Genomic DNA, 23,798 nt, shown 5'->3' on the forward strand with positions numbered 1-23,798 from the left:
TGATGTTCACAGCACTGGCAAACCTACTGTTGTCTAAAACATGGCAGACCACTGCAGCATCTGTGCCTCCTGCCATACCCATCAGGAAACTGCACTGCTCGCCCTCACAGCAACAAGGTGCTTCGTGTACAACCGGGGTGGATACCCCTCCCCCTCTCTCAGGCACCAGGGGACACAGCATGGCACTGCCACAAGCATGGCACATCATCCATGCCCTACATACTGCAGCAATCGGCACCAAGAGATCTGGCACCAGCACCAACTGGACAGCAGATTGAGCTGGCACCATCCACCTCCAGGTTCGCTGGCACCATCCATAACCAAGGTTGCTGACGTCATTGTGCCTTTTCCACTGTTCGGCAGCATCATCAGTTTCTGATGCCAGACCTCCAGCTGTGTGTGCCAGATCTGATGGTGCCAGCATATTGTCTTAACGCTCCAGCCCTGTACATCCTTGTCAGGGTGTCCCACTGGTATTGGTCACCACGCAATACTGTCTGCTTCCTCCACCGTGGTTTGCCCACCACTGCTCCCAACTGAACAACAGTGGCCCTGTGGCATGAGCTGTTGCGGTACCACTGCACACAATCAACACCATCTTCTGTGTGGGAACTGCACCCACCTTCACCATGCACAGTTTACTCCATCGGTGCATCCCGGCACAGAGGGGGTCTTTCTCCCATGGGGAAGGAGCCTCTCCCCTGCACCTGTATTCCTCATTGCCGGACAATGCGGTGCTCACCTTGTCACCTCCCTCGACTGACAGTGCCCAGTCATTCTGGGATCTTTTCTGCCTGGTTGCACAATCCGTAGATAAGGACGCTCAGGAAGTCCCAGTTAAGCAGTACCAGCTCCTCTGCACAGTGCAGCCTTGGTCTTTTTCCAGGGGGGTGCTGCCTGTGGATGAGGCCATCATGGACCTAGAGACAGTACTGTGGCAAACCCCAGCTTCCATCGACCCCACTAGCAAATGGGCCACAAAATACTTTGTGGCATCCAAGGGAGCTGAGTTTTTGTTTACTCACCTGCCTCCGAACTCAGTAATAGCAGATGCAGTCCGTAATAAAACAAAGTCTTTTCTCTCCATGCCTCGGGACAAGAATAGCAAAAAATGGTATACTTATGGGTCAGAAAGCATACTCTTATGGAACTCTTCTTCTTCATGCTTCCAATTGTACTGCCATGCTGGCAGACTACGACCTCCAAAATTATTCCAAGCTTCAGGAACTGGTCCCAGCACTACCTGAACATCAGTAGCAGATGCTCTCTAATGTCATTAAAGAGGGCCATACCATTGCCAGTATGCTCGTACAGTCAGCTATGGACATAGTGGACAGGTGGCACGCATCACCACCTCGGCGGTAGTCATGCACTGCACCTCATGGCTCGTCCCCTCAGGGGTACCAAAAGAGCTTCAGCACAAGGTTGAAGAGCTCCCATTCGATCAACAGCATCTCTTTGTGACAACGTCCTCCATTCGGTGAAAGACTCTAGGATGACGTTACGCAGCTCGGGGATGTATACATCCCCAGCTAAATGGGCTTGGTATTCCCCATTCCAACACCCTCTGGACCAGTACCAACAGTCTCAGCAACAACCTCAGTTCCAGCAAGAACAGAGGCACAGACCACAATGCCAACGTTCTGGCAGACAACATCAAAGCCAACAGTCCTCGACGTCCCACTCTCAACCCTCCAAGCAACAGTTTTGAGGGCGTGGTTGAGAGTCTGATCCAGCATTCTCAACAGGACACCTTGCAACTGTTCTGTGACCGTCTCTGCCCTTTTTTGCATCAGTGGGAAGCTATCACCACAGGCAAATGGGTTCTGGAGCTGGTGGTATGCAGATACTCTGTCCCCTTCATCTCTATGCCCCATACATGCACCCCTACCCCATCCCTCTTCAGGGACCCTTCTCATGAGATTCTCCTTGACCAGGAGGTCACATGCACTGTCTGCAGTCATGGCTGGCCTCATGTTATGCCCCGGCCAGGGACCTGCTTTCCAAGTTGGTAGCTTTCCCTCCATGGGTTCTTGCTTCTCTTCAATGGTGGATGTGTCCAGGCAGCATTCCCACCAGTGGGCTTTTTCACCAACCACCACCGTAGGTCGCTCTTACCACAGACGCCTCTCTGCTCGGCTGGGGAGCACACCTTGGCCATCACATGGTACAGGGCAAGAGGTCGTTCACCAAACAAATGCTCCACATCAACTTATTGGAAATCCGAGCGGTCCGCTATGCCTGCAAACAGTTCCAATAGTTTCTGGTGGCAAGTCGGCGAATATCTTTACCGACAACACCACTTGCATGTATTACATCACCCATCAAGGGAGAGTTCACTCACCATTTCTCAATGTGGAAGCCATAAGACCATGGGCATGGTATGTTTGACACCAGATCACTTCAGTGGCTACGTATCCCTCCAGAGTTCTCAAAGTGACAGTCGATGCTCTCAGTCATACATTCACCAACCATCACAAATTGGAGATCAACAAGGCTGCCCTCAACCGGGTATTTCACCTGTCGAACCACCCTCACATAGATCAGTTTGCCACCAGAACCAACAGAAAATGCCACTGCTACTGTTCCAAAACAGGACTTTGGAGACAGTACTCGGGGATGCCTTTACCATTGTGTGGGACTCACCTCTCCTGAATGTGTTTTCACCTATTCTGCTTATCCACAGGGTACTACTCAAGGTCAGATAAGACCTCATCATCCTGGTAGCCCCAGCCTGGTCCAGACAAACTTGATTCTCTTATCTCTTGCAGATGTCAGTAGCAGCTCCTTGTTTGTTTCCTCCTTGATGTGACCTTCTGTCTCGGGACTTCGGCCACACTCTGAATCCCGATCCTCTCAAACTACACCTCCACGCATGGCTCCTTGATGGTTCCACAATGCCAAAACTGCATGCTCTGAGAGAGTAAGGAGAATCAATAGTAGATGGGGAATCAACATGTAAATCTTACCTTTATAAGCAGTGGTGGTTTTCCCACCGGAGGGACTACCACTACTCTGTGCCTCCTCAGACTGTGCCATTGCCTGATCTTCTGGACTATCTCCTGCACCTGCATGAGTCAGGCCTTAGAGATTATTTTTCTTTCTCTAATTTCTATCCCCTGATCCTTGTAATCACTGACGTTTTGAAACATGGTAATCAGAATTTCCACTTTTCATTTGCTGGAACTATTTCCTCAATGGGCTTCTGCTGCTAGGCTTGGTATTGTGTTGCTTTCACTCCATTCTATTCATTGCATGACGCTGCTTGTGTACCTCTGACGTAATGGTGTCTTACCTCCAGCTGGTAGGGCTTTTTTTTTGGAGTGGGGGGTCCTTTATGTAACTGCCTTTGTTTTTCTATCTCATTATCATTTAGGTTAGTTTTTTGCTTTCTTATAAGCTTTGTTCCTTTCCTTAACTACCTTGTCACATTCCTTGTTCCACTACGGTACACTTTTCCTATCTTTAATTAAGGTTGGTATCCTAGGAATAGTCAGGCTGTCTGTCTTCATAATTCCCTGGGTGATATTACTACAGAATTCCTCAGAACGTTCGCTTACACACTGCTTGCCTGCTTATTCCTCACTTCTTTGTCTAAAGAATTTCCAATTTGCTTCACCTGCCCTCCCCCTTAGGCTCCATGAAAGGATAGTATTCTTGTCTTTGGTATTACCTCTTCTTGGATATGTAATTAAGATTGGGAAGTGGTCACTACCCATTGCTTCCTCTTTGTAAATCTCCCAGCAGCATTTGCTTGCTATGTTACTAGAAGCTATTTGCAGGTCTAGACAAGAGAGTTTTCCATCCGCTGCATTGAACCTGGTAGGCATTCCATCTTTTCATATTACTACATTATCTTAAAAAAATTGCTCTGAACATTTTCCATTCTTATCATTTGTCCTACTTCCCCACAATCTTTTGCAATTCCTCAGGTCATTACAGATGACATGTGGGCATGTGACATCTGCAATTAGTTGTTTCAATTCAGTAGCCTCTAGTTTTCTGCATGGGTTAGAAACATTATGTTATCTGAGAAAGGCAGTTGTTTTCTGTCAGTTTGTCAACAGAATTATGCTTGATGTTCAGGGTTTTTACTTCAAAGTAGTTCTGATTCTGCTTAATGAAGGTGCAGAGACTCACACCTTGCCCTATTTCTCTTTCATATCTGTGTATATGATATCCATAGTTTTTCTATAGCCAACTCTGATAAGCATGTTTTACTCAATTATATCATTCTGTAATTCCTGCCCAGGTGCTATAATACTATGTACATTCCAGCTAAAAAATAATCATCCCCATTTCTCTTAACTTCAAATATTTCCTTCACTTTGGAAAGTATGGATTTATTCCACTGAAAAGTTGCTAGTTGGTATGTGCTTTTCAGCAGCTTCACCCATAAGTCTCCTTTTCTCTGTTTTCTTTCCTGTTTGAGAAGTACAGCTTATGAGTTTGGTTATAAACACAATGAATCTCTCTCTTTCTGTGAGTAGCATGTCATCTGCTTTTTACTCTGATAAAACAAAAAAGCAGTCATGTAGCACTTTAAAGACTAACAACATATAGACGGTGAACTTTTGTGGCATGGACCCAAAAGCTCATCACCTAATAAATTATTTTGTTTGTCTTTAAAGTGCTACTTGACTGCTTTTTTGTTTTGTGAAGATATAGACTAATACAGCTCCCTGTCCGTGATTTTTTTTAACCCTGATATCATTCATTATCTTCTTTAGTACTTTGCTGTTCACTAATCCCTGTCCCCATCTTGGGTTTTCTTTACCTTTTTTTTTCTTTCCTTTAAGGTATTTCCTAGCAGTTTCTGCTTTTGAGAATATGCATATATCAAGCTGTGTCTTCCACTGCAGCTACAACATTTGTGTTCTGTCTTTCCTCACACTGCATTTTATAGTTACTTCTACACTTGCTGCTTCTTGATTTGCCTTTGCAATCATTTCCTAGTTGATCAAACTTTGACACCTAGAGCATGGCAGGAGAAGAAATAAATAAACTTAGTAACTTTAGGGTATCAGATATTCTAAACTAGCTATATCTGCCCTTCTCTAAATGTGACCCACATAACTGGAGGATTTGCTATAACCTCCTTTTCTGCTGATTAGCCTCTTAGTGTGTGTACATCCCCTCACCCATTCTTGGCTTTATTTTCTCTTCTGACATGCCAAGTGGCATATCACCAACTACCCTTCTCATTTCAGTTAGGAAGTTGATAGCTGACAGCTTATTTTTGGCTTTCTTACCACCTTTATTTGAAGGAGCTTCCTTGCTTGTTCTTTGTTTTTGCTTTCTGCTGACAAGTCTGCACCAGGTAGTTCCCTAGCTCTTAGCACTTCCACAACACTTTTTTGAACCGCCCCCCTCCACCTTTATGCACTTTTCTGGGGATCTTACTGTTACGTAATTTTCTGCACATCACAGTCCTGCCTCCTACTTGCTGTTCCTTCTGTTGGTTCTAAAGAATCTACACTTTTCTTTTTCCTTGTTTGCATCCAGTCATCCTGAATACGTTCCCTATCCACATCTTCTAGCCTGGTGTCACTATCACACACTTGTTGTCACTTTCCTCTCCCTTGGCCAGCCAGACCAGCCTACTTAGCTAGCAAGGTTGTAAGGGTCCAAGCCCCAGGTTCCAGCAATGAAACAGGCCAGCTACAGTTTTGTCTTTGTTGTGTATACCTACCTTAAAGGCCCCAGACCACCCAGTGACATTTCAAGTAATTCCACCAAATTAAATAATATAATTCACTGCGTAGACATGTGGATTGTCCTTTTTCTGTTGTTTTATGGTAGGAACAATGATTCTGAAACTGCCAATGACAGTTTTATTATTTGACCTGAATTATGATAACAGTTTTATGTGTTTATTACTTATTGTGCTTATATAATAAGGGCTTTTTGATTACTTCTTTAGGATTTTCTAAATTTTTCATAGGCATATATAATTAGTTCTCCTTTCAATGATTTCACATTGTCTCCTCTTTGTGATTCCTTATTAATAATCCATTACTCTCTAATTGTGTGTGAGCAATTAAAATTAGATCCTATGTCGTCTTAAATGACAACGTGTATGCACATAATTATGGGAATGTCTCACGCTTTTTGAAGGTGACCATCCGTCCCATATTGGCCAGGACAGCTTTGTATTTTGGGTGCCAGGAAGGCATCCTGACTTATTTCTAAAGAGGGGCTAATGGCCCTGTATTTGCTGGCTCCTGTCTCCCTCAGCTGTGGGGAGCCGGAACCCAACCATTATGGCTTCTACCGGTTCCCAGCTCCCCGCACCTGGGGCAGAGCTGGGAGAATCACTGGCACGGTTGGCCCGGATCTTGCTCCCTGTGTCTTGGGGGAGCCGGACCAGTGTGGCTGTTGCCTGGCTCTCAGCTCCCCGCTGCTTGCGGGAGCCAGAGCCCGAGCAGTGCAGCTGCCGCCTGCTTCCCTGCTGCTCAGGGAGCCAGAGACTGAGCGGTGTCGCTGCTGCCTGGCTTACGGCTCCTGAGCTGTGGGGAACCAGGAGCACACTGGCACTGCCGGCTCGGATCCAGCTCCCCGCGGCTGGGAAAGCTGGACATGGACCAATGCACCTACCGCCTGCTCCTGACTCCCCTCTGCTTGGGGAATCTGAAGCCTGAGTGGTGGGGCTGCTGCCTGACTCCCAGCTTCCCACAGCTTGGGGAAGCCGAGAGCTGCAGCTGCTCGCCATCCCCCACAGCCCAGGAGCACCCCTCCCCAGTCATCTGGCAGCCACCACCTGACTGATAGGGTGACCATCTCTCCTGTTTTGGATGGGATGCTAGCTCATCCCCCTGTCCTGTATTTGGCCTGGGGAGATATGGTCACCCTACCTCTTTCTATGCCTGCCTCCCCCAGCCACCATTGTACTGGAGGTGGAGGTGGAACACAGAAACTGTTCAGGGTTAAGTAGATTCTGATAAGACTGATTTACCAGTAGAGCAAACAACTGTGAAAATTGCTGGATCACGGCATGAACAGTTAGTTAGCTACTCTCTAAGGGAAGGATGGCAAAAAAAGCTACTTAACTTTGTGTGTATAATTGGGTAAGGCCAGTTAAGAAACTACCTTGATTATTTAGTGCAACTTCCCAAGAAAGTACAACATCATAAAGCTACAGGCTTTGTCCTGTGATGTCCCTTTCTCCAGACATGTAAACATTTCAGGGTAGGTATTATTGGTCTTACTGTGTCTAAATGGTGATGTACGTCCTTATTTCTGCATTACTGTCCACAAGGTTCTGCCCCGTGTCACAAGCCTGTATCACCTAATTTTTTTAGACTTTTGTTTTCATTAGGAGAACTGTTTTAGCTTGTGATCATTGTACTGCACCTCATTGATAATCTAAGAGAGTATTAGATTCATAGTACTGACAGCCAACTCTGTCAGTCTAGCTCATTGACCTCTCAGCTTCCGAAACATGGGTTCATTTTTTTTCTAAACCCTAGGTAGCCCTCCATCCATTTTCACACACATTGTGAACAGTTTAAAGGTTGGTCAGAACCGAATATTGCTCTTTCAAATTTGATAATGTATGAGTACAGAACTGTGACCTTTGATACGTAGTAATACATCAACATGACATGAGCAGTAAGTGCAGCAATTACCTTTACTACACTTGAGATTGTGTTTTAGTTCTCCTCTTGCACGCAATTATTTCAGGGAGGGAAAAAGAGGATGTGTCTAAGTTAAATGTATTTCACAAATGCAGAAATGGATAGACTCTTTGGAAACTTTCTGATTAACAAAATTAAGCGAGGGTGAATTTTTTTTCCCAACAGTGTACTGGCTTTTAAACGAACATAGTTCAGGAGCAGAAAGAGGTGAGCTCTTCTCCTGGGCAACTGGCATTTTGTTACAATACTCTTTTCTGGGATTATTTTCCAGGCTGTTTGATACCATTGTTTATTGTATTATCTGTAGTCTGGCTCCCAGCAATTGGGCCAATCCTGAAAGCACTTATACAGGCAAGTTTATCTGCCTGAGTACGCCTTGAAAGGGATGACTCATATGAGTAAGTTAGTCATACATACAAATGCTTGCGAGATGAGGCCTTACATTTGCAAAGACTGTTCAGGTGAATATTATTTTTAAGTGATGCTTAGGACTCAATTATCCATCAAAGAGAAAGAGGCAGTGGCACTATGAGCTGCCCCAGCAATGTATCTCATCTTTAACCAGCACTGATGAGGAGGAAGTTAGTTGAGTGTGTGTGTCTGTTGCATAACCCATTCATATTATTTGTGTATTGTGATAACATCCTAGTGCGTCTGTGTTAGGAACTTTACAAACACATAAGATGGTTCTGCCCCAAAAAAATTAACAGAGACTTCTAAAATGGTTGGAAGGGGCAGCTTTTCTACTGTGAACACCTGTCCACTACAGATTAGCCTGCAAGTGGCATTATCCATAAGTACGGCACCAGGTCACTTTAAGCAAACAACTGAATAACTGTCAGTGCCTTTCTGTCATTACTGCCATGGACAAAACTCATTTACATTTACATTTACATTACATTTACACAAATGCTACGAGTCTGTCTAATAAGATGGGTGAACTGGAGTACCTCATATCAAAGGAGGAAGTTGACATAATAGGCATCACAGAAACATGGTGGAATGAGGACAATCAGTGGGACACCATCATACCGGGATATAAATTATATCGGAAAGACAGAATAGGTCGTGCGGGTGATGCAGTGGTACTATATGTGAAGGACAATATAGAATCAAATGAAGCAAAAATCCTAAAGGAATCAAAATGTCCCATAGAATCATTATGGATAACAATTCATTCCTCTAATATGAATATGGCATTAGGAATATATTACCGACCACCTAACCAGGACAGTGATAGTGATGCTGAAATGTTAAGGGAGATTAGAGAGGCTATCAAAATAAAAAACACAGTAATAATAGGAGATTTCAATTATCCCCATTTTGACTGGGTACATGTCACCTCAGGACGGGATTCAGAGATTAAATTTCTTGATGCCTTAAATAACTGCTTCTTGGAGCAGCTAGTACAGGAACCCACAAGGGGAGAGTCAATTCTCGATCTAGTCCTGACTGGAACACAGGATCTGGTCCAAGAGGTAACTGTTACTGGACCGCGTGGCTATAGTGACCACAATATAACAACTTTTAATGTTCCTGTGTTGGGAAGAACACCGCAGCGGTCAAACACTCCAGCATTTAATTTCAAAAAGGGGAATTACACTAAAACGAGGAAGCTAGTTAAACAGAAACTAAAAGGTAGAGTAATTAAACTAAAATCCCTGGAAGCTGCATGGAAACTGTTTAAAGACATCATACTAGAGGCCCAACTTAAATGTATACCCCAAATAAAAAAACACAGTAAGAGACCTAACAAAGAACCACCATGGCTTAACAGCCATGTTAAAAAGGCAGTGAGAGAGAAAAGGGCAGCTTTTAAAAAGTGGAAGTCAAATCCTAGTGAGGAAAATAGAAAGGAACACAAACACTCCCAAATTAAGTGTCATAATGTAGTAAGAAAAGCCAAAAAAGATTTTGAGGAACAGCTAGCCAAAAATTCAAAAAATGATAGTAAAATGTTTTTTAAATATATTAGAAGCAGGAAGCCCGCTAAAAAAGCAGTGAGGCCCTTGGACGTTAAAGATATAAAAGGAGCGATCAAGGAAGACAGTGCCATTGCGGAGCGATTAAATGATTTCTTTGCTTCAGTCTTCACAGCTGAGGATGTTACAGAGGTTCCTAAATCTGAGCCAGCCTTTTTAGGTGACAAATCTGAGGAACTCTCCCAGATTGAAGTGACATTAGGGGAGGTTTTGGAGTTAATTGATAAGCTGAATAGTAACAAGTCTCCAGGACCAGACGGTATTCACCCAAGGGTTCTGAAAGAACTCAAATGTGAAATTGCGGAGTTAAAACAACAGTGGTTTGTAACCTATCCTTTAAATCCGCTTCGGTACCCAATGACTGGAAGACGGCCAATGTAACGCCAATATTTAAAAAAGGCTCTAGAGGAGACCCTGGCAATTATAGACCGATAAGTCTAACATCAGTACCAGGCAAATTAGTAGAAACAATAGTAAAGAATAAAATTGCAAGGCACGTAGAAGAGCATGAATTGTTGGGCAAAAGTCAGCATGGTTTCTGCAGAGGGAAGTCGTGTCTAACTAATCTATTAGAATTCTTTGAAGGGGTTAATAAACATGCGGACAAGGGGCACCCAGTGGACATAATATACCTAGACTTCCAGAAAGCCTTTGACACGGTCCCACACCAAAGGCTTTTATGTAAATTAGGCGGTCACGGGATAGGAGGAAAGATCCTTTCATGGATCGGGAATTGGTTAAAAGACAGAAAACAAAGGGTGGGAATAAATGGTAAATTTTCACAATGGAGGAGGGTAACTAGTGGTGTTCCCCAGGGGTCAGTCCTGGGACCAATCCTGTTCAACTTGTTCATCAATGATCTAGAAAATGAGGTAAGCAGTGAGGTGGCAAAGTTTGCAGATGACACCAAGTTGTTCAGGACAGTCAAAACCAAAAGGGATTGTGAAGAACTACAAAAAGATCTCAGCAAACTGAGTGATTGGGCAGCAAAATGGCAAATGAAATTTAATGTGGGTAAGTGTAAGGTAATGCACATTGGAAAAAATAACCCAAATTACACGTACAACATGATGGGGTCAAATTTAGCTACGACAGATCAGGAAAGGGATCTTGGAGTTATAGTGGATAATTCTCTGAAGACATCCACGCAGTGTGCAGCGGCAGTTAGTAAAGCAAATAGGATGTTAGGAATTATTAAAAAAGGGGTAGATAATAAGACAAAAGATATCATACTTCCCCTATATAAAACTATGGTACGCCCACATCTTGAGTACTGCGTGCAGATGTGGTCTCCTCATCTCAAAAAAGATATATTGGCATTAGAAAAGGTTCAGAAAAGGGCGACTAAGATGATTAGGGGTTTGGAACGGGTCCCATATGGGGAGAGGCTAGAGAAACTGGGACTTTTCAGTCTGGAAAAGAGGCGATTGAGGGGCGATATGATAGAGGTATATAAAATCATGAATGGTGTGGAGAAAGTGAATATAGAAAAATTATTTACCTTTTCCCATAATACAAGAACTAGGGGACACCAAATGAAATTGATGGGTAGTAGGTTCAAAACTAATAAAAGGAAATTTTTCTTCACACAGAGCACAGTCAACCTGCGGAACTCCTTGCCAGAGGAGGCTGTGAAGGCCAGGACTCTATTAGGGTTTAAAAAAGAGCTCAATAAATTTTTGCAGGTTAGGTCCATCAATGGCTATTAGCCAGGGGTAAAGTATGGTGCCCTAGCCTTCAGTACAAGGGCAGGAGATGGATGGCAGGAGATAAATCACTTGATCATTGTCTTCTGTTCTCCTTCTCTGGGGCACCTGGTATTGGCCACTGTCGGCAGACGGGATACTGGGCTGGATGGACCTTTGGTCTGACCCAGTATGGCCATTCTTATGTTCTTAAAGTGATGACCTCGTTGTAAATTCTATTATCATTCCTGAGATGCCTGCTCTGTCATCAGTTGGGCAAGCAGAGTTACAGGTGCATCTATATTATGGTTGTATCTACACTTGCATTCATCTTTCAAAAGAGGCATGCAAATGAGGTAAATGGAAAATGCAAATGAGGTGCAGATTTACATATGCGGCACCTCATTTGAATATTCATGGAAGCACCTCATTAGCATCTTCTGAAGTCCCTCATTAAAATGCCCCTTTCAAAAGGAGGGGGTTCGTATAGACACACCGTCATTAACCTCAATAAGGACAGGGCTGTGCATAATATGTTGCCCATATGTAAGTGTTTGCAATATCTCTGGAAGGCCTGGATCCTGCACAGGGGAATTATCCAAAAGTAGGGACCTACCAAATTCATGGTCATGAAAAATGCTCCATGGACTGTGAAATCTGATCCTTACCATGAAATCTGGTTGTTGTAGGGGAGACCACATTTCATAGAGCTGGGAGGCTAGGGAGCAGTGGCTCCTGGCTAGGAGCTCAGCTCTGAAGGCAGCAGCGAAGAAGTGAGAGTGGTGCTCATCGGTTGTGGCAAGGGCAGGGCTCATCTCACGGATAGGTGAATGGGCAGCTGCCCAGAGGCTTGTTGTCAGGAGTTTCTGAGAACACCCACCCCCAATATATACGATCAGCTAAAGTCTCTAACTACTAAGTGCTAGGGAGGGACAGGTCTAATGGCACCCTAGCCAGGGACTCCTCATGTGCACGGGGCTCTCGCTGCTTGACCTGGATTTCCTCTGCACAGTCTACTCCCCGGGCTGGCTTATATTCATCTCTGGACCTTCCCTCGCCTCTGCTGCAGGAAGCTGTGTGGCTGCTGGCTGGGAGTCCAGCTCTGAAAGCAGCGCCACTGCCAGCAGCAGCACAGAAGTGAGGGTGGCATGATGTGGTACTGCCACTCTTACTGTTGCGCTGTTGTGGTGATGTTGCTACGTTGAGATCTGAACCGCCAGACAGGCACTGTCCTCCAGCTAATCTGAAGCTGGTCGTCTCCAGTAGTGATTTCATTTTTACTTTTCTTGTAGCCATTTCTGACTTTTCTGTCGCATTACTTGTATTGACTTAAAATCTCTTTGTGATTAACTTGTTTTATTGTATTATCTAAAGCAGTGTGTTTTGATAGGAGGATTTGGAAAACTACATTTGGGAGAAAAAGAGTTTGTGCATATCATATCTGTTAATGAAATGATGGATTTTATGTGAGCATGTATTGTCCAGGAGAGGGGTGGGCAATGCAAGATATACGTTTCTTGGGGGGAAGTCTGGGATTGGGAGGTGTTGCGGTCACTCAGCAGTGTAATTCAGTCGGGCAGGTTCCACTCACAGACAGACATAGCTGGGAGTAATTTGTGTGCTGGAAACTGTGTAAGCAAAGTCCCAAAGTGAAAGCAACAACAGCACAGCGGTGTAATTTACCACAGATTAAAGGGACGGGATGACCATTACAGCCACTCACTGGTCTAGATTGCACCTTGGATATGTCACACAGCCTGGCCTCTCCACTGTAGAGTTGTATTGGGACTTTTCCAAGGGCTTGTCTACACTAGCTCCCTACTTCGAAGACAGGACGGTAAGTAGGGTGTTGAGAGTTTATTAATGAAGTGCTGCAGTGCTTATGCAGCACCTCATCAAGCATGGCAACTTTGAAGTGTTAAACTTCGAAGTGCTGGCTCGTGTCTAGCCGCAGCTCACCTGCCGGCACTTCGAAGTTCCTTTACTCCTCAAAATTCAAAGTACTGGCAGGTGAGCTTCGGCTAGACATGAGCCGGCACTTCGAAGTTGCCGTCGGGGTGGAATTTGCTTAATGAAGTGCTGCATATGCACCACAGCACTTCGTTAATAAACTCTCAACACCCTACTTACCATCCTCCCTTCGAAGTAGGGAGCTAGTGTCGACAAGCCCCAAGTGTTACTTTTCAGAAGGTCCTTCAAATTGGGCCAAGCCTAGCATTAAGCAGGCATTGCATAAGTGGTGGTGGCTTCTTCTTCATGCTCCAGATGGGAAGTATTCATAGCTGCTGCCCATGTTTCCCCACTTTTTTATTCTTAAGGCTCCAGCACATTCTCACTTTTCTTTTTCTTCAAAAACCTAATAGGACATTGTCCTGCTGGCTGAGAGTGATTTGAATGGTAACAAATCCAGGTTTTTCCTGTGATATTATTTGTTCTTTTGGAAGAAAGGAGAGTACGACGTAACCGTTCACATCATTATATTTGCATGAATTAGTTGTAACTGAAGCACCCACCCTATAAATTATGGATACGGGTGTGACCCTATAGGTAGCAGTGTGCAGGACAGAGGCCTGTGTTAGCAGCTGGGATTATTAACTAGGTCACAATACAGTGTATGCCCCACTTCAGATTTTGATTAAATTCAAACAACACAACTTCCCCTTCCCTTTCCTGACCGAGTTTTTGCAAAGCCAGTTATCAACAGAAGCATTTCCATGCAAATATGTTGCATTTCAGTGGTAACAGCTTATTTGCAAAGGAGTAATTCAATCAAAAAGTATTAATTGTTCAGACACTGAGACATCTTGCAAATATATAAAAACCATTAGAAAAAATGGCAAGCAGCAGTAGCAGAAGGTGCCCAGCACCTCAGAGGCCCACACTCTAAGGTCTCATGCCAGGCTGCTGTGTGTGTTTTAACAAAGAGTACATTAAATCCGTTCTGATAGAATGAGTTAATGAAGGATTTATTTTATTTTGGAGAGGGTCAAGTTCAAGATGACATTAATTTAAAAAGGAAAAATATAATGGCTTAGCATACACAACTGCATTTCACTGCTTAGAAATGGTTGCCTTCCAAAAAGGCAGTTGAGGTGGAATGCTTGCCAGACTCAGTAGTTCATTTTAATCATTTGCATCCTGTGAATGAGTGAATTCTTTGAACTCCAACCATAATTCTTCTGTCTTATAAATAACCACATAAAATATAAACCACTTTAAAGACCGTGTGAGGCACAGGAGGTCTTGCAAGAGTGCAAGTCTTACAAGAGTATTGCATAGTACTGAGCACAGGGCAGCTGACTGATTTGCTGGCCTTTTGAGCAAGGTCACCGGATGGCTTCAACCCCAGGAAGGGACAGGCCTACAATGGAAGGGGCAGGCCTGGCGCTAGCCTTCCTCAGCCAGCCCTTGAATGCCACCATACTGCCCAGACCAGTACGATTCAGAGATCCAGGACTTGGCAAACTGCCATTCCCATGGTAGCAGCAGTGGCAGCTGGGAGCCCCAGGTCCTTTTAAATCTCTGGGCCCCCGAGCAGTTGCCTTTGTGCGCACACACCCCAACAGCCCTGACTGGACAATTTTTCCCTTGCACATGCTCTCATGTATTAAGTGTGGGGATGAATATCAATATTTGCTGCAGCATTCCTAGGGCAGTATTATTTGTGAAAGCCTCCTTTGGTTATGTAAGACTGTGTAGCACTAGGAGATCTTCTGCTAGAGGTCCTATATACTGCATTATTGTGTGTGTGTGTGTGTGTGTGTGTGTGTATACTGCTGAGAGAGAGGTTGTGCTAGACTGGGAGCAGAAAGCATCATCTTTCAAAGGCTTGTCTCAAGCCTGATGGTATTTTAACATTGTTTTTTGTTCAGTTGCCTTTCAAAATCTATGAAAGCCTTAAGCTGTCTCGTTGCAGTATTGCAAAGGGTCGTAATACTGAATTGCCTGTGAAATTGAGCCGATGCTCAGATTGCTGCGTAACTGATAGGAGAGTAGAAATTTAGAAGTGTATTAATACTAATGAGAATTGCTCAGCTGAAGCTGTAATCAACTAGTTGAAATACTCCTGGTGTGTCATAGAAAAATGTTTGTCTACTTGTTGATAGTCAATTTGTTTGCTCCCTAAAACATCTGAGATTTTAACAGAGATTTAAACAGAACTGTGATGATGCCAAGAGTCAAAATAGGTCCTGCTGGCACTAAGGTCTGACTGCCCTAGGCCCCACCCCTTCCGCTGATAGGCAGAGCGCAAAAGGGGCAGTTGTCCTGGGGCTTGCTGTTTCAAAGGAGCCCAGAGTTCTGGTTGCTGTTGCTGCTACTTTGGTAGTGGTGGTGGTGGCGGCGGCATCTGTAGCTCCAGGCCCCTTTGAAGTGCTGCAGCAGCACCATTCAGTGCAGCTCTATGGGGGGCAGGGAGGGAACCCAGTGCCACAGTCCCAGCAGCACTAAGGGCTGACTGCCCTAGATCCTGACCTTCCACCCCTGATCCTGTTCCTTCTGGGGGCCTGGTGCTGGGGCCCTCCTCCCAGTTTGCCCCAGGGCCCATGGTTGCTGTTGGACTCACTGAATATAAATCAATGGACTGGTACCAAAAGGAGCCTTAATTTGAATAATGTGACAGATGCAAAAATATTTAAACCAAAGTGTGAGGCCAATTTAATTTTGATATTTTTGCCTTGTAACCCTAAGACTTAGAAAATAGAATATCACCTGAATGGGGTATGAAATATCTGCAGAACTGCTCAATCTTTATAAATTGGTCTTCAGAAGGCATTTTTAAGGGTGTAGTATGAAAATAGACTATGTCATTTAAGTATTCAGATTGTTTATCCCATTTCCTAGATAAGTCTTGGTCACCTGACTTAAATGTATACTGATCTATTATTTATGCTTTGAAAATAGAGCTGATAAAAAGCATGTGTTCTCGCTATTATGTTTTGTCATATCTAGCTAAAAAGATTGAAATCCTGAGAAACAATTTTCTGAAGAAATGAAATAGTATGCCCTCCCGAGCCCTTGGGGAAAATAGCCTCTCTGTTTGCTCAGAATATGAAACAGTAAAACAGTATAAGTAAAACAGACAGCCATGCCAAGCATGTCACATTTCTATTTGTACAGGTTGGAATGATGTTTTAAAAACATTTTCTAGTTATTTTTGATAAATAAATGGTGCAAATAACATCTGCAAACCAGCCCTGCTGAAGTAAGAGTTTTCAAATCAGATTTGCTTTACAGTGCAACTTGAAAATTGCTTTGCAAAACTTAAGTTGAATAACTTCCGGGAAAATATGCAAAAGAAAGATACAAGACCCTATCTTATCTTCAGCTTATATGCGCACAAAAGGTGGCAACACTGGTTCTCTATCTATATCCCATGCAATCCCTCTTCCAGGCTGGTTCAATGCCACAGATGAAGAAGTTAAAGCCAGTAAAGTTAGCACTAATATATTCTACAGTACATTGGGAGGGTTAGTTTGCCACAAAGACTTACTCAAGACACACTTCTTCCTAAAATATGGAGACTATACCCTATGGGGATGTTTCAAAAGGATTTGAGGAGGATGCCACTGAAGTAATAGTCTCAGTCTCTATGCTTGTCCTCCCCTGCTTAAATATGTCACCCATGGAAAATTGACATGAGTCTTCCACTCATATCTCAGCCTTAGGTTATTAATCCTAATCCCTTTGTAGCTGACAGGATATCTGCTGTTGACTCAGAGGAATATTGGGCGCTAAATTTGGGTCTCTTTTCTTGGCTTGATAACAAGTAGGATGTCTTCATGTCATCCTCCTATTTGTGAGTCCAGTGATGGCTGATCAGCACAATTCTGGAGCTGCAGATCTTATCACAGAAGGAGCAGGTGTTGGTAGCCATTGGAGGAGTGTGGGGCAGTTTTTAATGCTCTTCTTCTCCGCCTCACCTTGTCTGCACTGTGGCAGAACCTCTCTAATTGCACCACCCCCTCATGGATTACCATTCTCCCCGGGGACAGTCTTGGGCAAGGTTCTCCCAAGTGTCAACACTGATGGTGCACTTTTCCATGTGTGCCTTCAGCATGTCCTTATATCGCATTTGCTGGCCCCCAAGACTCCTCTGTCCTTCCTCCAGCTCAGAAAACAGAATCTGTTTAGGGAGGTGCTGATCAACCATCTGAACCAAGTGGCCAGTCCAACGAAGCTGTTGATGAATCATAATGGCTTCAGTGCTGGCCATGTTTGACTTTTCCAGGATTCTAGTGTTTGTGCGCCTGTCCTCCCAAGAGATATTTAGGATTATCCTGAGGCCGTGGTGATGATATCGTTCAAGTGCCTTCAAATGACATTTGTATATGGTCCAGTGCATACAGTAGCATTGGAACAACCACTGCACAGTATACAAGGAGCTTTGTCTTGGAACAGATGTCCCGATTCTCCAAGATCCCTTGTCTCAGAAAATAGTTTTAGGTGAGCTTTCGTGGGACAGACCCACTTCTTCAGACCATAGCCAGACCAGAACAGACTCAATATTTAAGACACAGAGAACCAAAAACAGTAAGCAAGGAGGACAAATCAGAAAAAGATAATCAAGGTGAGCAAATCAGAGAGTGGAGGGGTGGGGGGAAGGTCAAGAATTAGATTGAGCCAAGTATGCAGACTCAATCTAATTCGTGACCTTCCCCCCACCCCTCCACACTCTGATTTGCTCACCTTGATTATCTTTTTCTGATTTGTCCTCCTTGCTCACTGTTTTTGGTTCTCTGTGTCTTAGATATTGAGTCTGTTCTGGTCTGGCTATGGTCTGAAGAAGTGGGTCTGTCCCACGAAAGCTCACCTAATAAATTATTTTGCTAGTCTTTAAAGTGCTACTTGACTGCTTTTTCTTTTGATAGTGTATAGACTAGCACAGCTTCCTCTCTGTTACTATTTAGCAAAAAGATGACTCTGAAAGTATGAGAAGTGCTCCACGTTTTCCAGCAGTTCTCCATTTACTTTAATAGAAGGTACATGAAAATTTGGAGCGTGCAATCAGGCATTGAATCCTTTGCAAATAAAACTAGGGGCCTCAGTGCCAATTTGAGTATGCAAATGCAAGATTTGGACTAGTTAGGATGTCTGTACTTGAAACCTGTCTATGTCTATGTTTAAAACTAATTAGGGCGTCTATGTTTGAAATGCTTTTCATTCTAATTTAAATGAGCACCCTTACAATGCATCAGCCAGTGTGCTGGAAAAGATATTTTATGCCATAGTGGCTCTACAGAAGCCTTGCTGCCAACAGGCCAATGAGATGATCCTATGCCTTCATAGATACCCTTAGATGTGTGAAGACCTTGACAGAGCTGCTAATTTGCGCAATGGGGGCAGGGGGGGTTGAACCCCCCATCCATTTCTAGGGAGTATACACCCAGATCCTCATGGGATGGAATATATTTGAAGTCATTTCTCATCCCCATGCACAGATTGGAATGCTGTTGCTTTCAGTGTTTGTGAAAGCTGATGTTCTCCAAAGATACTATTTGCAGAGGATCCCTGCTCCTGGGATTTAGCTTCCTGAAAGAGACCAAATCCAGTGATATATCCACAGAGAATAAACATTTACAAGTGGTGCTCTTTTTTTAGTGAGTTGATAAAAGAGAATAAACACAGCAGAGACATCTTTGTGCATTCTTAGTCATTAACTGTATTAATACATATTTTTTAATAATTTTTTTTAAGTTTTAAAGGATGGAAATTTGCTTGATGTTACATTGTGTCAGATCTAACCCAGCAATAATAAATGTCCCCATATGGGTTCTAAGTCTGTTAACAGATGTAACTGAGTCTTTGTCAAGTTTAAGGGTAAGACCTCTCAAAAATAAACTGTTCTTTACAAAATGGTTGTACATGTTCACTGTCACATTTAACAATACAGATGACAATAATACAGATATACCATTTTATTCTTTGAATAGTCAGAAAGTGGGTATTTGTTTATATTTTCTACAGAAAATATAAACAGTAATAGAAGTGGCAATTTTAAGTCCTGGTACACTCAGGCATGACTAATCCATGTATGTTTTATCCTTTGTTTCTTTCGTCCAAAACATTCAAGTGGTTTAATGCAACATGGGTGTATCATTGATTATTTAATCGCTTAATGCTAGGATTTCCTGGAGACCAACTAGGAAAGGGTCTACCAGTGCCAAGGGGTAAATGTAGACATGAATGGATTTCATCATAATTCCAACAAATCTGACTTTTTCCTCATTTACTTCCAATTTTTGTATCCATGGGAATCATGGTTGAAAGGGCATTCGTCTAATATGAACCAAGTTCTTTGTTTATCACTTTTTGACATACAATAAATTAGTTCTCTTTGAAAATTAGATTCTGTAATGAGAGCAGAAAATTATTTGTGGCATGTGGCATTTTGTTCACATAATTTCTGGCTATAGGAAGTTATGCTTTATTGGTATAGTTAGGGGCTTGCCTCTTGAAGTTTGCCAAACTTTTGCCTCCCTCAAGCAGTTTGTGAAGGGAACTGTTAAGTGTGCGATTAGATCCCTCCTTCCCACAGAGGGGTGACTTTCCCAGCTGATGTCTGTATATAGTTTAAAAGGGTATGGGAACGTTGCATGCTAGAGGAGCGTAAAATGTGTTTTTGTTATGTTTATGGTTTACATATATATCCCAGGATATAGATGGCATAGGCCATTGTTTAATTATTAGTCCCTGGCAATTCCAGGCAGAAGGGGCTCCCCTGGAAGATTTCATTTTGTTGTGTCTTTGGAAAAAAATCTGTGTGTGTGTGAGTACCTGTGCACATGTGTGTGTGGTGGTGGGGACGGAAGGGAGGAGATTAAGCATGGGATAAAAAGGAAGGATGGACAAGATCACAAAGACGGGCTTCAAGACCCTACTTCTGTGTGTGTTTGTCCATGGAAAGAGAGATTGTGATGGCCGTGTCAGAGACCTATAGTTCTGATTGTGGTGCTGTCTCTTTGTCGTGACCTGTGACTTGAACACAGACTGCCTGGAGTGTTTTACATTAATGATGAGTAATGAATGAATAATATGAATAGTGTCTTCCAGAGATATTAACTTGATTATACTTCATTTTAAATGTCTGAAAAGGGTTAATAGACGTCTCACAGAATTTTATATGCATGTTACAGGCATGAATCATAGAATCATAGAACACTAGGACTGGAAGGGACCTCAAGAGGCCATCGAGTTCAGCCCCCTGCCCCAATGGCAGGACCAAGTACTAACGCAACCACCCCTGATAGACATCTATCTAACCTGTTCTTAAATATCTCCAGCGATGGAGATTCCACAACCTCCCTTGGCAATTTATTCCACTGTTTGACCGCCCTAACAGTTAGGAACTTTTTCCTAATATCCAACCTAAACTTCCCTTGCTGCAGTCTAAGTCCATTGCCTCTTGTTCTATCCTCAGAGGCCAAGAAGAACAAGTTTTCTCCTTCCTCCTTATGACTCCCTTTTAGATACCTGAAAACCGCTATCATGTCTCCCCTCAATCTTCCCTTTTCCAAACTAAACAAGCCCAATTCTTTCAACCTTTTTACATAGGTCACATTCTCCAGACCTTTAATCATTCTTGTCGCTCTTTTCTGGACCCTCTCTAGTTTCTCCACGTCTTTTTTGAACTGCGGTGCCCAGAACTGGACACAATACTCCAGCTGAGGCCTAACCAGCGCAGAGTAGAGTGGAAGAATGACTTCTCCTGTCTTGTTCACAACACACCTCTTAATGCATCCCAGAATCATGTTTGCTTTTTTTGCAACAGCATCACACTGTTGACTCATGAATTTTCATTGCAGATTGTCATGACCAACAGTTCTCAAACCTGGGCCTACAAGGTTTGTCACAACAGCCACACTCCAATCTTCCGCCTGGTGGTCTGCTGGCAATCCCTGCAGCCCCACTGTGAGGCTATGCCTCTGCGATCTGATTGGCAGAGTCCCAGAACAGCTGATTGGCATCATTCCACAGATGAACACCACCAGAGCTGGAAAGCAAGAGAAGTGGGATCCTGAAGTGCTCTTGTTCCTATTTGAGCAGTACCAGGAACCGGAAGCTATCCAAACTGGGATCCATCCTTCTCTAGACTGCATACCACATACTCCTTGCTCTCCAATACCGTGTCCCCAGCTGGATGTCCTGGCATTCATATCCAGCTTGCCTCCTGACAACTGAGCTGTTATTCCCGACCTCTGATTTGTCTCCTGCCTCTGAGTCTCTGGTATAATGACCTGGTCTGAACTTGGTTCTCAACTCACAGTTTTATTCTCCAGTTTGTACCCTGCTTTTGACCTACCCATATCATGACACAGCCAACTGTTGAGTACTTTGGAACTTCTGCCCAGGTACACACTAACACTGAAAGGAATATGTCAAACCTCCCCCTACATTGGGACTAAAGCTGCCCATGGAACTGCAGCCAATTGCCAAGACACCGTTTGGTGAACATATGCAATGTTGCAGCCTGCAATGTCAGTGTAGCAAGAATATCTCCAAGAAAACCTGGCCAGAGGATTCATCCACAAGGTGACTTCACCCGCCAGCACACCAACACTTTTCATAAAAGATGCTTGTAGTCTCCACCTCTGTGTCAGTTACTGAGCCCTAAATCAGATACTCACTACCTTTAACTCCTGAGTTGTTAAACCATGTGGGGACTACCTGCACAGTCACTACACTGGATCTCTGGAGAGTTGTCTTTCAGACCTGCTCTGTCTAATTTTGAATATTTACTTGTCATTCAGATAGACTACGGGCTCTGTGATATTCCAGCACTTTACTAGTGATCAAAACAAAAAAGCAGTCAGGTAGCACTTAAAAGACTAACAAAGTAACTTATTAGGTGATGAGCTTTCGTGGGACAGACCCACTTCTTCACACCATAGACATTCCAGAACAGACTTTAGTAAACAAGGCTTTACTAGTGACGTGCTACAGGATCTAGTGGACCAGTTTGTGGTGGTGTATGTAGATGACATGTTGACCTTCTCAGATGATGTGGTTCAACACATGACTCAAGTCCACATAGTCCTGGAGAGATGACAGAAATATGTTCTCTGTGCTAAACTTGAGAAGTGCATGTTCTATCAGACCTCAATCAAGTTCCTGAGTTTCATCCTGTCCTGAGAAGGAATCAAGATGGAGTTGTGCAAGGTCCAGGATGTTTTTTGACTGAGCAGCTCCTGAACAAGTGCATGACCCACAACATTTTGAATTTCAACTGGATGGTTATGTTGAATTTTTCAAAACAAACCAAGTGCCTCCTTCAGTTGCCTGCTCTGGAAAAATGTCCAGTTCCATTGGTCACCAGAGGTGCAGCACACATGTGAGCAGTTGAAGCTTGCCTTCATCATTGCTCCAAACGTGATTCCAGCTTTTATTGTGGAAGCCAGTGCAGCTTGCACAGTGATTGGGGATGTTCTCTCCAAAAGGCATGTACCTGAGTAAATACTGCAGGGTATTACCTACTACTCGAGGGAGCTCACCTCTGCTGAGCAAAACTGAGATCTTGGACAAGGAGCAATTAAGTCAACTGAGATGGCTTTTGAAGTGTGATATGACTTGGAAGGTGCCCACTAACTATAAGAACCTGGCATACCTGTCCAGAGTCAAAGCCCTAAGCCAATGGCAGATCTGGTGAATTCTGTTCTCCTGGTTCAACTTTACTGTGAGTTAGTGCCCAGTAATCAGAAATGGCAAGACCATTGTCCTGAAGATACGGCTGAAACCCATGAAGCCGCAGTCCAAAACCAGTTTGTGTTCTCAAGTTCCAGAATTTCCTTAATCCAGTTTGCCACCATCAGCTATCTATGCTCCTCTGCTCTGCTTTTGTCTTTGGAATGCTGCCTGATGATGTAAGCCAGCATCAGGCACGGAAAGCTGTGAAAATAATTGAACTCCACTCTGCTCTCGACTGTGTGCCTTCTACTACTTAGTTTTGATTCCCTGGCTTGATTTCTTGCCATTCTGAGCTGGCTTGAATCCTGGTATCTGAGTTCTCGTTCCTGAGCTCCAGATTCTCCTGTCTCTGACCCTCCCACCCCTATTCCAAACCTACGTCACACTCATAACTCTGACTCTTTGTATGTCTCCTGCTTCTGACCTCCGAATATCCTGACCAAGCCAACTCTTGACCTCAGTCTTATGACAGTGGACTCTGGCTGGAATTATTAAGTCTGGCCACCCACAAGCCAGCTGTAAAACAGATGGTAATGAGCACATCAGTACAAGGTGTTACAGATGACTATAATCCACTGTCATTTACCACTTTTATAAATAGAATCTTTATATAAACTGTAAATTTTATGGAAACAGCCTCATTTACATGGCAGCCTGAGACTCATAACGTTCTTCACCATAGACAAAAATTGAGCTGTCAGACTCAGCACAAGAATCAGGCATTTCCCTGAAGTTGTACAAAAGTGAGGAGTAAGCAAGTCTTTTTGCGTAGTCCTGCGCCAGTCCTCTGTGAAAGATAACCAAAGACAACT

This window comes from Carettochelys insculpta, chromosome 8 (genome assembly GCF_033958435.1).
Source record: "Carettochelys insculpta isolate YL-2023 chromosome 8, ASM3395843v1, whole genome shotgun sequence".
In the NCBI taxonomy this organism is placed as follows: domain Eukaryota; kingdom Metazoa; phylum Chordata; order Testudines; family Carettochelyidae; genus Carettochelys; species Carettochelys insculpta.